General features: G+C 36.6%; 1 pseudogene; it reads left to right on the plus strand.

The window, feature by feature from the left end:
* The first annotated feature begins 214 nt into the window (after nucleotides 1–214).
* LOC138924611 (olfactory receptor 2L5-like) lies at nucleotides 215–3,706 on the plus strand (annotated as a pseudogene).
* Nucleotides 3,707–14,237: the final 10,531 nt, after the last annotated feature.

The raw sequence follows: 14,237 nt of genomic DNA on the forward strand, positions 1-14,237 counted from the left end.
TGAGTAAAGGGTCTTCTTTAACTGAAGCATTCAGAACCTGAGAGAGGAGGCAGAAGAGAATGACTTTGCATAAGTGGAACTTGACAATAACGATTTATGTTATATTTCAGAACAGATGAACCAAATGATAATACCTGTCTTCAGGAAAACTTGACTTGACATTATTGTGAAAAGAAGATGTAAGAAAGACATAAATCTCCTCAAACATGAGCTGATAGACTACTTCAATTTTAGAGGCAAGTTTTAGGGAAAAATATGAAAGAAAAATCATCCCTTAAGGGTCATAAACATTTATTGCTACTAGAACTCTATAATATATGGGTTTTCATAAATTTTACACTTATGAATTTTGAATGCAACAACTGATTTTAATGATATCTGAGTTTGTGTAGGGCAGTAAAACATATTTATCCTAAGGAGGTCAAAATAGAAATCTTGTTTTTAAAATATTTTAATAGTTTCTTAGAAAACACTTTGGCCACAAATGTTCGCATTTTCACGTTTTAATCTCTGGATCAGAAAAGAAAGTTTGTTTCTCCCAAAATAGATAAGTTCAGTTCTTCATTTAAGAGCTATAAAATTTTAAATAATACACAGTCTAAAATATTAAGTTAAAAAGAGCTTATAGTTTTATACTCAAATCACTTACTCTTGTGTCTGTCTCTAGGAAAAATCATATTAATGCTCCATGGAAAATTATAACCTAACATCAACTGATTTTATTTTATTGGGGTTGTTTCCACTGTCAAAAATTGGCCTGTTCTTCTTCATTCTCATTGTTCTCATTTTCCTAACAGCTCTGTTTGGCAATCTGTGCATGATTCTCCTCATATTTCTGGACACCCAGCTCCACACACCCATGTATTTTTTACTTACTCAGTTCTCCATCATTGACTTGAATTACATCTCCATGATTGTCCCCAAAATGATTTCTAATTTTCTCTTTGGAAACAAATCTATCTCCTTCATTGGATGTGGGGTTCAGAGCTTCTTTTTCTTGACGTTAGCAGGTGTGGAAGTGCTGCTCTTGACATCAATGGCGTATGATCGTTATATAGCTATTTGCTTTCCTCTCCACTATCCCATTCGTATGAGCAAAAGAATGTGTGTGCTGATGATAATAGGATCTTGGATAATGGGCTCTGTCAACTCTTGTGCCCACACCACATACACGCCTTCCCTATCCCTTACTGTCAATCCAGGGCCATCAACCATATCTTCTGTGATGTCCTGGCCATGTTGACCCTGGCCTGCATGGATACCTGGGTTTATGAGTACACAGTGTTTGTGAGCACCACCCTCTTCCTTGTGTTTCCTTTCATTGGCATCGCATATTCTTATGGCCGAGTTCTCCTTGCTGTCCACTGCATGCACTCAGCAGAAGGGAGGAAGAAGCCCTATTCCACCTGCAGCACCCACTTGACTGTGGTGACTTTTTATTATGCTCCACTTGTTTACACTTATCTACACCCAAGATCCCTAAGATCTCCAACAAAGGACAAGGTTCTGGCTGTCTTCTACACCATCTTGACCCCAATGCTCAACCCCATCATCTACAGCCTGAGAAACAGAGAGGTTATGGGGGCCCTCAGAAGAGTGATTCAGAGAATCTGCACTGTGAAAATGGAGACAGAGCTTTTTGCATGTGTAGCCAGGACTTGGATATAAGTTCATTCATCAGTGTACAGAATTAAATATATTATTTTATGCTTAGGGTGCAAGGACCACAATTAATCTAGATAAGAAGATTATCACTTAGGTCTGGACAAAATTGTCTTGTAAATATACGTGCATGTGAGTATATATAAAATTCTAAGCCTTATCTTTTTTCTTCATGATGCTTTTTCCCATCAATTTCAAATTAATTTCCAAATTAATTAATTTTTTCCTGATATGATGTTGATGATAATTATTGTTTGTCATGCAGCAACGAAAGTAGAAACTAACTGAAGTTGTATTTCAGCATACCAGTGCTACTATTTTCAAAAATATCTAAAACAAACATAAATTTTTCCTGAATGTCAAGATCTAATTGAAAGTCAGAAGACTTCTTGTTATTCTCATAGCAAACCTGTAATTTACCATACCAGTTAGTCTTTCTTTTAATTTAAAGAAACTTATCATTACAGGTATTTAGCTGAGACTTCAAGAATTCATCAGGGGTTCAGAATTCCTTATACTACTCTGAGTGGAATATGACAGGTTTATGTCTCTAATAGGGTGATGAATCCTAAGGAAATGATTTAATTTCAGGCATACCTCAGGATCAACAATAAAAACGTGGAGGTGCTAACAGAGGTGAAGGAAATTGTGCAATTAATTATAAGATGAGTGGGTCAAAGTTTTAGTCAAATTAGTGGGGATTAATTAGTCAAGGACATTCCCACACCTATCCCTGGTTTTCTACATATACTGTTTGCATCCTAAGTAATGTTAAGAAACAAATTCAACTGAGTAAGTTTTAACGGTTGTATTGGTTTTATTGAATGAATCAGGCAGCATCCCATCTAGTAAACAGAAATGAGCTCTGAAGAGCTTAACACAATGAAACACTCTTATAGGCAGAAGGAGGCAGGGCAAGAAAGTTACTCTTGCAAAGAGCTGATTGTTTCAGGCAACATCACCCTCCCTTGGGGGATGGCAGGGGTCCATTAGGTAGATTACCTCACTGGTGCTGATGGAGTAATGCCATATTGACTGGTTTGAGACTCCAACCCTGGGGAAGGTTGAAATTGTAATTGTTTGGTATCAAGTCTCAGTTTTGTGATTTGGGCTTAGCGCAAACGACTCCATTCTGAACCTGTTGTCTCTTTTTTAACAGTAGCCACTGCTACTTGTAGCATTAGATAATGTCTCTCAGATGAGATTTTATTCCCCATTACTGCATCTCATAGTTCTACTGAAATATGTTGAGACTAGCCAACATCTATGGATCAATTTTACTCATTGATATTATGGCTCAGTCACTATCACAAACAGATCCCACCATTACATCCCATAAAAATCCATCAGCTCAAGGAAACTCCCTGGGTGAAATGCCCATCAGTGATGAGTGCAGACATGCTCTTTACCCTCTCAAGTATGGCAGGAGGGGAAGGGTCATACTCCACAGAATTTGAAGGGCACAGCACAAAATGAAAATATGAAGCTTCTTGTTCAAAAAGCAGGAAAGACTACCACTATTGGTGCTAAAATATAAAGTTTCTTCCTTCAAAATTAATTTATCAGCTATAAAATGAAATACAAATTGCAAACAATATTTCTGTATTATAATTTTATATATAATCAATAGATATACTTTACTATGTAATATCAATATTGGTCATAAGATTTTTCTGGAACTCTTTTCTCCAAATTTATTTTCATCAAAATTTATAGTTTTAGGAACTTTGTTTGTTGTCAATATAATTGAAAATATTGTCAGTCACTGGTGGCAAATGCTAAGTTGCAATTAAGTTTTGGTGATTTTTAATTTTGAGAAGGATCTGCTTAAGATATCAGAGATATTAGGAGTGTTTGTGGGTTGTACAAATTTGAACTGAATTTCTGATACCTTATAGAAAAATATAAATTACAGTAAAGATAGAGCTAATGATGCTCAAGGAGAACTTTTCATTAAAAAATTTCTCTTATGAATAAATTTCAACCTATCCATATAAGTCAATTTCATGTAAATCTGAATTTAATTTTAAATATAAATCTAATAAATGGCATTTTAAGAATTTCAAATTTCTGGTAACTTGTGGACTTTGTATAAGAAAACAAAAGTGGCTTCATGTTTCAAATGCTTATTTATTCATTTTCTCCTTATATTTTCAATTACAGACTACATCGATGCTATTTTTATCCTTTTTGTTAATAATTGGTTTCTGAAACTTCATAGGAAAAGAACTTTCTATTCCATGAATAATCTTTCATATTAAATTTTAAATCTTCAAATTATCTTTAAATTTTATTTCTATTTCTGATCCTGTGGATATTTGTTTTGCAACGTTGCAGCAGCTTTGAAAACCATAGATTCTGGATTCTGATGATTTCTGATAACCCCCTTATATGCTTTAGTGCGATGACCATGTGTACACTTTCATTTAAAATAATTTACTGACCAAGTTTACTTCCTAAGCTCCTAGGCTTTCCTGTCCTGACACTCAAGTGAGACAGTTAATAATGTTTTAGATGACACAGGGATGGACTCTGGACTGAAGGCTAAGTCAACCCCTGCCCCCATCATGGGCCATTGCTCCTGCCAGGCAGAGATCCTCCTCTCTAGAGGGCAGTAGCCACCTCCAGCACTGTTGCTGCACCTGCAGCTGCTGCTGGCATCACTGCCACCAGTTTAGTTCCAGGTCCCAACCCAGCCACTCCCCCTGGGTCCTGTGGTGCTTTGAACAGTTGTGTGTGTGCGCATGGGGAGGCCAGGCCCGTTGTTCCTTGTGCGTGCTGCCTGAGCCCACTTGTGCAAGTATTGTTGCTGGACCAAAGCCGCATGCTAATGCTGCTGCCCAGCATAGCTCCTCCAGTCCCTTGCTTTCTCAGTGATAAAATTATTAAGAATTGTAAGATTTCAACAACAGAGTATTAAACAAAGCAAGGATCCTTTCTGAGTGTGAGATCCTGTGTGAGCACACAGGCCACATACCTACAAGGCCAGCCCCACGAAGAGTAGAATGAGTGAGTAGGAAGGGAATGGTGTCATGCCAATCAGGAAAGTGATGAAAATGTCTGCTGTTTTCATTGTTATCATTAGAAATAATCTTAGGGGGTGTAGAATTGAGCAGAGACACCAACTTCAGACTTCTTACCCATTTCAGGTAGTAAATAATGGAGATAATCAAGAGATCTGTATCTATTTTTGGCCCTGGCACACCAGGATCTAGGGGAAACCACGCCATATCTTTGGATTTAGTTTGCTGAAAAGCAAGATGGAGGCATTTTACCCTATAGTGTCAGTAAATAGTGTAGGAGAGGAAAAATAACTTGTCCTCTACCCTTCTAGATTTTTGGTAAAGACATCTCCTGTAATAAAAGACAGATCAACAGGGAAAAAAAAAAACCACCAAAGTTTCACAACATATATACTCCTATCTACACGGGAGAGACCCAAGAAAACCAGCTTCCTGAAATGGCCCAAGTCTTCACCTTAAATGTCATCTTCAGCTAAAGACAAAGAGGTTGGGGGGAATGGGAAGACCGTTATTGGAGGTTACCAGGAAAGGCACAGTAAACTAGGACATGGTTGTAATACAGGTTTAAGTTGCTGCCTTCCCCATGGATAAGAGTTTCTAGAAATTTGGTCATTCTCCACTTCCTGGTACAGAGAGGGAGACACCCTTACAAATGAAAATTTCCCTGATAAATGTAAATGTCTTTTACACAAGGGTAACTTCTAATCCAGTTTTCAGAACTCGTCCTATGTCCTTTAACACCTAAAAATAACCAGCATAAAATAATCTTTATGCCAAAGAGGCATATTTTAGGGTGGCAAATTTTGCTCCTCTTTAATGGCATCATTGAAGTCACTTTTAATGACATTCCTACAAAAGCAAGAATAATTAAATTTTTCATGCCAACAGCTCTGAAAATGGAGAGAAAGAGATCACCAGCAAATACTGAGCAGTCCATGCTACCAGAAATGACCTTCTTGAAATCTTTTATTCCAGTAGTCTCACGACTCAGGAAAGCAGGAAGTTAATTTCCACCGATATTGTGTCTGCACCCACAGGCCATTCCTTCTCCAGAAAAGCTCTTAACATTAGGAAGAGCAAAACAGAAATAAGACAAATTTCTCAAATATTCTACCATTTTCTGCATTTTTTATGAGACTCTACTTCAGATAATTTTCAAAATTGGACAATGATGACTCTGAGGCTTACAATTACCCTAGTTTTCCTCCTCTCACAGGGTCACTGCTCCCTTTTCGTTACATCTCCTTTCAGCAATTCTTATTATCATCCAGTTAGTAACTAGTAATTATTATCTTGCACTTCTCATTCATTCTTTAATTGGTTCATGGCAAGAAGATGAAATTTTTAAAGCACATGGTCTCTATTTGGATGCTTTTATAATGCACACTGTGTTCCGTTAGTGTTTTATTATGTAGTAAATTATCAAAGTTTGATTTACAGAAAGGGAAATGAATATTTTTTTCCATTCTTATTTTGAGAGATGAGTATCTTTCCCACACAATGGAGTGTAGGTCAATCGTGTGATAATATGGAATAAAATAATGATTCCTTTCTTGTAAAAATTAGTTCAACCCCACTACTCACTTTGTTGCATGTAAAATCTGGAGGAAAAAAGACAGCTGCTGCTTGTACCACAACTTATTAGTCATTAAATACTTACTGAGTACTTACTACATTGTAGAAAAAACAAAGGTGGATGTGTCACACAAATGGGGAGCCAATTTGACATTTGAGCCTTATTCTCAACACTTTTATCTCATTTCCACAAGACGAACAATTATGAAATCCTCTTAATTCTGTCTCCTAAATATTTTTAAATACATTTTTCCTCCTCAATCCTTGTAATCATTGCCCTTACTTTCCATCATGTTTTCTGTTTAAGCTGAAACTGGCATTTGGAGTCTGATTCTATCAGCCAGGGTTCTAAATTGAAAGCAAAAGGAAAAAATGTGTCCCAATTGAAACAAAAAAAGAAATATATTAAAAAAGATTCAGTGGCTTCCAGAATCTTCAGAAACACAGAATAATTAGACTTGGTGCATGCACACTGTACACGAAACCCAGTAAGTGTCTGAAAATGAATTCTGTAAAGACACTCCTGAGACAAAGTGTGAATAAAGGGTATCATCCCCCCACTGAGGATTAGCAGATTAAGTGACCTTAAACCCATATGCATGGTTTAAAGGAGGCCTTGCGAGGAGACAGGCTTGAGAATTAGGTCCTGGAAAGAACAAGGCATGTGACTGATGGCTCAGAACTGGCCAGAGGGAAAAACATTGGAAAAGATGAGAGTGTTTTCCGTAGCGGCTGCAACAGTTTGCACTCCCACCACCAGTGTATGAGAGTTCCCTTCTCTCCAAATCCTCTGCAACACTGTTTCCTGTCTTGTTAATTATAGCCATTCTGATGGATGTAAGGTGATATCTCATTGAAGTTTTGACTTGCATTTCCCTGATAATTAGTGATGTTGAACATCTTTTCATGCATGTGCCTATTGGCCATCTGTGTATCTTCTTTGGAGAAATTTCTGTTCAGATCTTTTGCCCTTTTTTTAATTGGGTTGTTAGATTTTTTTGTTGATGAGATGTATCAGTTCTTTATCTATTTTGGATATTAACCCCATGTCTGATGCATGGTTTGCAAATATCTTCCCCCAGTTGTTAGGTTGTCTTTTCATTTTGTTGATGGTTTCATTTGCTGTGCAGAAGCATTTTAGTTTGCTGTAGTCCAATTTGTTTATTTTTTCTATTGTTTCCGTTGCCAGGTCAGACATACTTGAAAATATGCTGCTAAGATTGATGTCGAACAGCATACTGCCTAAGTTTTTCTTCTAGAAGTTTAATGGTTTCAGATTTACGTTCAGGTCTGTGATCCATTTTGAGTTGATTTTTGTGCATCGTGTAAGATAGTGGTCTAGTTTCATTCTTTTGCGTGTGTCTGTCTGGTTTTCCCAATACCATTTATTGAAGAGATTTTTCCTTTCTCCGTTGTATGTTCTTGACTCCCTTGTCAAAAATTAGCTGTCCATAGATGTGTGGGTTTATTTCCAGGCTCTCGATTCTGTTCCATTGATCTATGTGTCTGTTTTTGTGCCAGTACCATGCCGTTTTGGTTACCATGTCTTTGTAGTGTATTTTGAAATCAGGGAGTGTGATACCTCCAGCTTTGTGTTTTTTTTTCAGAATTCCTTTGGCTGTTTGGTTTTTATATATACATTTTATGATTCTTTGTTCTATTTCTGTGAAAAACATCATTGGAACTTTGATAGGGATTTCATTGAATCTGTACATTGCTTTAGGAAGTATGGACATTTTAACTATGTTAATTCTTCCAATCCAAGAGCACAGGATATCTTTCCCCTTCTTTGTTTCTTCTTCAATTTCTTTCAACAATGTTTTATAATTTTCAGTGTACAGATCATTCACCTCTTTGGTTAAGTTTATTCCTAGATATTTTATTCTTTTTTGTTGCAATTGTAAATGGGATTGTATTCTTAATTTCTCTTTCTGCCACTTCATTGTTAGTATATAGAAATGCAACTTATTTTTGTATGTTGATTTTCTATCCTGCAACTTGAGCATATTTATTTATTATTTTTAAAAGTTTTTAGTGGATTCTTTAGCATTTTCTATAGATAAAATCATGTAATCTGCAAATAGTGACAGTTTCACTGCTTCCTTTCCAATTTGGATCCATTTTATTTCTTTTTCTGGACTGATAGCTCTGGCTAAGACTTCCAACACTATGTTAAATAACAATGGTGAAAGTATGGTGATTCCTCAAAAAGGTAAAAATAGATCTATCATATGATTCAGCTATTCCACTGCTGGGTATTTATCCGAAGAACATGATAACATGAATGGATAAAGATAAATGCACCTCTATGTACATTGCAGCATTATTCACAATAGCCAATACTAGGCAGCAACATAGGTACACATCAAGAGATTAATGGGTAAAGAAGACGTGATATATATACACAGTGGAATACTACTCAGGCATAAGAAATGATGAAATCTGGCCATTTGTGACAACATGGATGGAACTTGAGGGCATTATGCTAAGTGAAATACGTCAGAAGGAGAAAGGTAAATATCATATGATCTCACTCACAAGTAGAAGGTAAAAACAATGACAAACAAACACATAGAAACAGAGATTGGATTGGTGGTTACCAGAGGGGAAGGGGGAAGGGAGGAGTATGAAAGGGGTGTTTAGGCACAAGTGTATGGTGATGGACTGTAATTAGTCTTTGGATGGTGAACATGATGTAATCTGCAGAGAATTCAAAATATATAACCATGTACACCTGAAATTTATATAATGTTATAAATCCCTGCTACTACAATAAAAAAATTTTAAAAAATTAAAATAGAAAAGATGTGAATGTAATAATACATAAGCCACTAATCCAATATGTAAGGCGTGTGATGGTAAAGCTGTGCGCTCTTTGAAAAGCAGGCAATAGGAACTGCTGAGAGCCAATGAGGCAGAGACCCCAGCGGCCACTTTAGATGTATCATGAGTGGTAACAGACAAGGAAAGATCTCCCGGAGGGTGCAATCAGGGACCACGGACAATGTTGGGTCAAGGGATTTGTCCCAAAGACCAACATCCAAAACCAGAGCAAGAAATCACATCTAAGCCTGAAGGAGAGGACAAGAAACTACCCAGAGATCATGTGCTTTTCTCAGGTGTCGTGGTTTGGTGGAACTTTGGGGTGTCTTTCTTAGTGGGTAGATGAATGTAATTTGATTGGTAAGAAGAAGTTTTCATACGGATAATTGGTACCAGAATGGCTCAGTGTCACACACTGTGGCAAAGACCACTTTGATTTACCAGCAATTAACAATCCTATTTATAGAGATGAGAACTGTTATTGGAAAAGTTGATTAGTCAGGAAGACCAATTTCAACCCTTGCTTCCAGAGTAGACGTGTGAACCCTTCCTTCCCCCACACCAGATTTCCAGGACTCTAGAATAAAATCCAATTCTTCTCTTTGACCCCTGAGAGAAAACCTAAGCAATATATGACTATGTTAAGAAACAAAATTTCACAGAAGTTTTGTCACTGCAACAAGTAGCGGCTGATTTTCTTTCAATACACATTATGAATTTCACAACTTTTAGCTATCTAGTGAAGTTAGAAATGACAATTACAAAACTGCAATGATACTTCCCTGGTGTTAAAACTTAACTCATGAAAATAGCAACCAAAAATCAGATGTCAAATATTGACTAAATAATCTTCATTGAAAGTAAATAAATTCAAGGACCTATAGTTTGCAGAAGAAATCATTAAGCTCTGAAGAGTAGGAAGTGCTTACTTTCTCACAGACAAAACTGTTTGATGCTTATTTAAAATGCAAGTAGAAATTTAACTATGCTACTAATTTTTAAATATTTGGAGTTTATGCTCTGATTAATATCTCATAAGTTTTAAGTTTTAAATGGTCTAGCCCTATTTTTCCTAGAATTGATGTCTTCCCAATATGCAGTTTTACCATAAAAAAGTTTTTTGAATACATATATATATCATGTTATGGCAGAACTGTTTACTTTTATATGTTATCAACTTTACAGAGAAAGACTGTGGTTAGGCCAAGTAAGTTTTGAAAACTAGCATCCTGGGACATGTGTCAAGTCTGTACGTAGTTTGTTAAATCAAGTGATCAAGTGTCTAACTGCAGTGAGGACGGCTTACTAGGTTGCCGGCAGCTTATTCTACTTTATCTATTCGATCTGGTTCTAACCAGTTTGTTAGTGCATGACATTCAAACATAGTATCTCCTAGGCAGCTACTATTACAATTAGAAAAATTTTTATTTATAAGATACACCTAAACAATTATTCATATAATTCAAAATGGACTGAAAAGTAGAATTATAGTTGAATTAGATCAACTTGAATTACACCTGCAAAATCCCTTCCGTTTTGACAGAACCAAATCATGACGTGCTAACCAGTCATAATCAAACTAAAAGAAGGAGATTATGCTAGGACATGGGTCATTATGGTCTATCTTTGAATTCTGATAACTACATTGAATCAGAAACTCTGTAACATACAGCATTCTTCTCTTTTCTGTAATGTTCATTACTGACCTACAGTTCCAGTGTGTCCCTAAAATCGGCTTTGTTAATTTAAGATGTTTATGTATATGTTGACATAAAATTTGGGTGATTTTATTGCTTTTATTTTCAGTATTTCAATTTTGGAGAATGCGTGAAGAGTTTCAGATTTAGATGACTGGTAGTTTCTTATGGAAACGCGAAACTTAGGTTTTGAACCAGAGTGGGTACCAGTGACAGATGCAGACAGATGACCAATTTGACAAGAGAAGTGTGTGTAATCATCCACATCTTGAACTGGAGGTCCAATTCATTCCCATTTGCTTGGTGATACTGGCAGCCATGCTAATAACCCTTAGAGGAGATATTGAAATTTTCTCTTCATAGAAGCTGGTCAGCACAAGAAAAGAGATCCACAGGCCCTAATGTTTCAAATTTTTCACAATCAAATAGTGTCCCCACTTGAAACATATATTGGCTATATTTCAAAAAATCTTCCCTCTCCTCAGAACTTCCATTGAGTGGCTAACTCATACATATGGACAGAGAAGAATCATCAGATATATGAGGAAATCACCTTTCATGAAATACAGGCCAAAATAAAGAAAACAATGAAACTTGAAAGGAAAATACAGAGGGTATGAAGAAGAATTAACCTTAGAGAAATTACTTTTAAAAAATATAAAAGAAGATATAAACTGAAACTAAAATGGGACATAGAGAAAATTCATTCTAAAACCAAAGTATATTTTTTCTAGTTAAAATTATGAGCAATTTTGGGCCAGTGGTTAACTTTGGCATGCTCCACTTTGGGGGCACACGTTTGGTTCTTAAGTGCAGACCTACGCCACTCGTCTGTCAGAAATATAAAGGAACCCTAAAGGAATCATGAATAACTAAAAAAACATCCAGAAAAATTAACAAAATGACAATAAGTACATATCCATCAATAATTATTTTACTGTAAATGGATTAAATGATCAAATCAAAAGACATAGGGTGGCTGACTGGGTTAAATACAGGACCCATGTAGCCAATTACAAGGCTCACTTCAGATCTAGAGATACACACAGGCTGAAAGTGAAGGAATGGAAAAATATGTTTCATGCAAACGGAAACAAAAAGAAAGCTGGGGTAGCAATCGCTGATCTTAAGAAATAGACAGCCAGTTCATTCCTCAGCAAAATGGGTTTATTTGCCTCAAGGTGTATAACTACAGTGATCAGTGTGGAACCTCCTAGCAGCAAAGGTGAGGAGAAATTCTTTTATAGAGGGGAAGGAGAAGTTGGGAGGACTTTTATAAATAAAGTGTCTATTGGAGGAATTGAGGGGTTGATGTATGGTGGCTTTTCATTGGCTGACTTGTCGCAGTGTCTCATTGGCTCAGCTTCTTGTCAGTCAAGAAGATGAAGTCCTGTTGGGCTCCACTATCAATGTAGGATGTGACAGTTCCCTCTTCGGCCTCCTGTTGATTAATTTTCATATTTTCCCATATTGATCAGGATCTTTCTCTGAAAGCACCACTGCTCAAGAGTCAGAGTTTTCCATTTTCATCAAGCATTTGTCCACTGATGCCAGGAAGGAGTTTTCTGAGTGTCATCTCCCACATTGGAGGGAAAGTGCACTGATTGGAAACCTCTTGTGGCCACATTTGAGTAACAAATATGGGATAGGAAGGAGAACCTTCAGGCCCTTTTTTCTAAAATACATCTGTCAAGATCATAGGCATTGGAGATCATCTGAAGTGCTATGTTGTCACCAAAGGTTTGCAGACAAGCTTCCAAAGGCTTGGTCTGGACATCTTGGGAAAGCTGTCTCATCAGATGTCATCTACTTCAATTCCAGAAATCTTTACTTTCAGGTCACCAGATGACGTGCAGGTCCAGTTAGCATTTGGTGTTTCTGTAGGTGTGTCACAACCCAAGAGTCTATTCCCTGGAGTTTCATGGCACAAGGGTCAGCTAACCACACCATTTCAATGAGAGGCTTTTCTAGTGAGGTTGAAGAGAGTCTTTCCGCAGGTGTCTTTTCCAATAGACAGAATCTCCTGGTTACATGGCATATTGAGTAAGGTGACAGCCTAGACTTGAGAACAACATAGGTGCCTATGAATGAATAAAGAAGATGTGAAACAGCACATTTGTTGGTGATAGATGGAAACTAGACTTTTGGTGGTGAAAATGATGTGGTCTCTAAAGAAGTCAAAATATAATGATGTACACTTCAAATTAAAAAGAAATACTTCCAAGATAGTCTATTGATCATTGTTGATGCACGTGTGTCTGGATGGTTCTCATACTGTTCTAAAAAGCTTGGGACAGTCAGCAATGCCATGCTTTCTAGTCAGGCAGGAAAGAAAAAGAAGGATATAGAGATGGAATTTCTCTCATTCAGACTTTCTGAAATGTTTACCCATTACATGGATCACAATGATTATTTCATTTTTATTATTCACTTTTACAAACTCACATTTACAAATATTTTACAAATATTAACATGAGCAAAAATTTATATCCCACTTTCACCATCCTACAACAAAGCCAAAAGTAACAAAAAACATTCTCTTAGCAAAATGTGGCTACTATTTCTTCCTATCTATTCGTTCACTTAACAATTATTGAATAGCTTTTCTGTTCCTGATAATTTTCTGGGTGCTGGGGTAAACTTCTGATCAAGATTGACAGGGTTTGTAAATTTGTGAAGTTTGTGTAATGTGTGTGCTGGTGACAATGAACGACAAAGAATAAAGCTATCAGTTAGTGATAGATGCTGTAAATAAAATAAAATATACTAATATTATGGAAAGTAACCATGGAGTTGGGAAAGCATTAGATAGGATGTTCTAGAAAAGTCTCTGATAAAATAATATTTTACTTGCTCCTTAATGATTTAAAGAAAAACCTGCACAAATCACTCCAGGAGAAGGGATGCCATGTTCAAACTTCCTCAAATGGCAGTGAGCTTGGCGTGCTTGGAGATCATAAATACAGCCATTGTTACTAAAGTGAAGTTCTAGGGAGAAAAGAATTGGAGCTGCCATCAGAGAGGGAAAAAAGTCCTGAGTAAGGATGGTATTGTAAAGCCATGTTAAAGAGTAGAAACTCCAAATGCAAGCATAAAAAAACGTTTGTTAGATAATGTGATGTACAGTCTTACATGTCCACTTCATCTGCTGTTCAGAGAATGGATATTATGGGACAAAGGTGGAAGCAAAAGAGCCTATGGTAGTAAATGACGGTTTGCATTAAAGAATTATCAGTGAAAGGGAACATTTGTAAGTCAGGGCAGGTTTTAGAGATCAAGCCAAGAGTATTTTCTAATGGAACTTGTGGGATGAGAAAAGATTAAAATCAAGAATAATTCCTAGGTTCGTAATTTGAGCAATTAGATAGTTACTCAAAATGGGCTCAAACCTAGCACTGTTCATCAAGCCATGCTGTGGCAGCATCCTACATAAAGTGGAGGAAGTTTGCACAGATTA

The sequence above is a fragment of the Equus caballus genome, chromosome 6 (assembly GCF_041296265.1).
Source record: "Equus caballus isolate H_3958 breed thoroughbred chromosome 6, TB-T2T, whole genome shotgun sequence".
Lineage (NCBI taxonomy): Eukaryota > Metazoa > Chordata > Mammalia > Perissodactyla > Equidae > Equus > Equus caballus.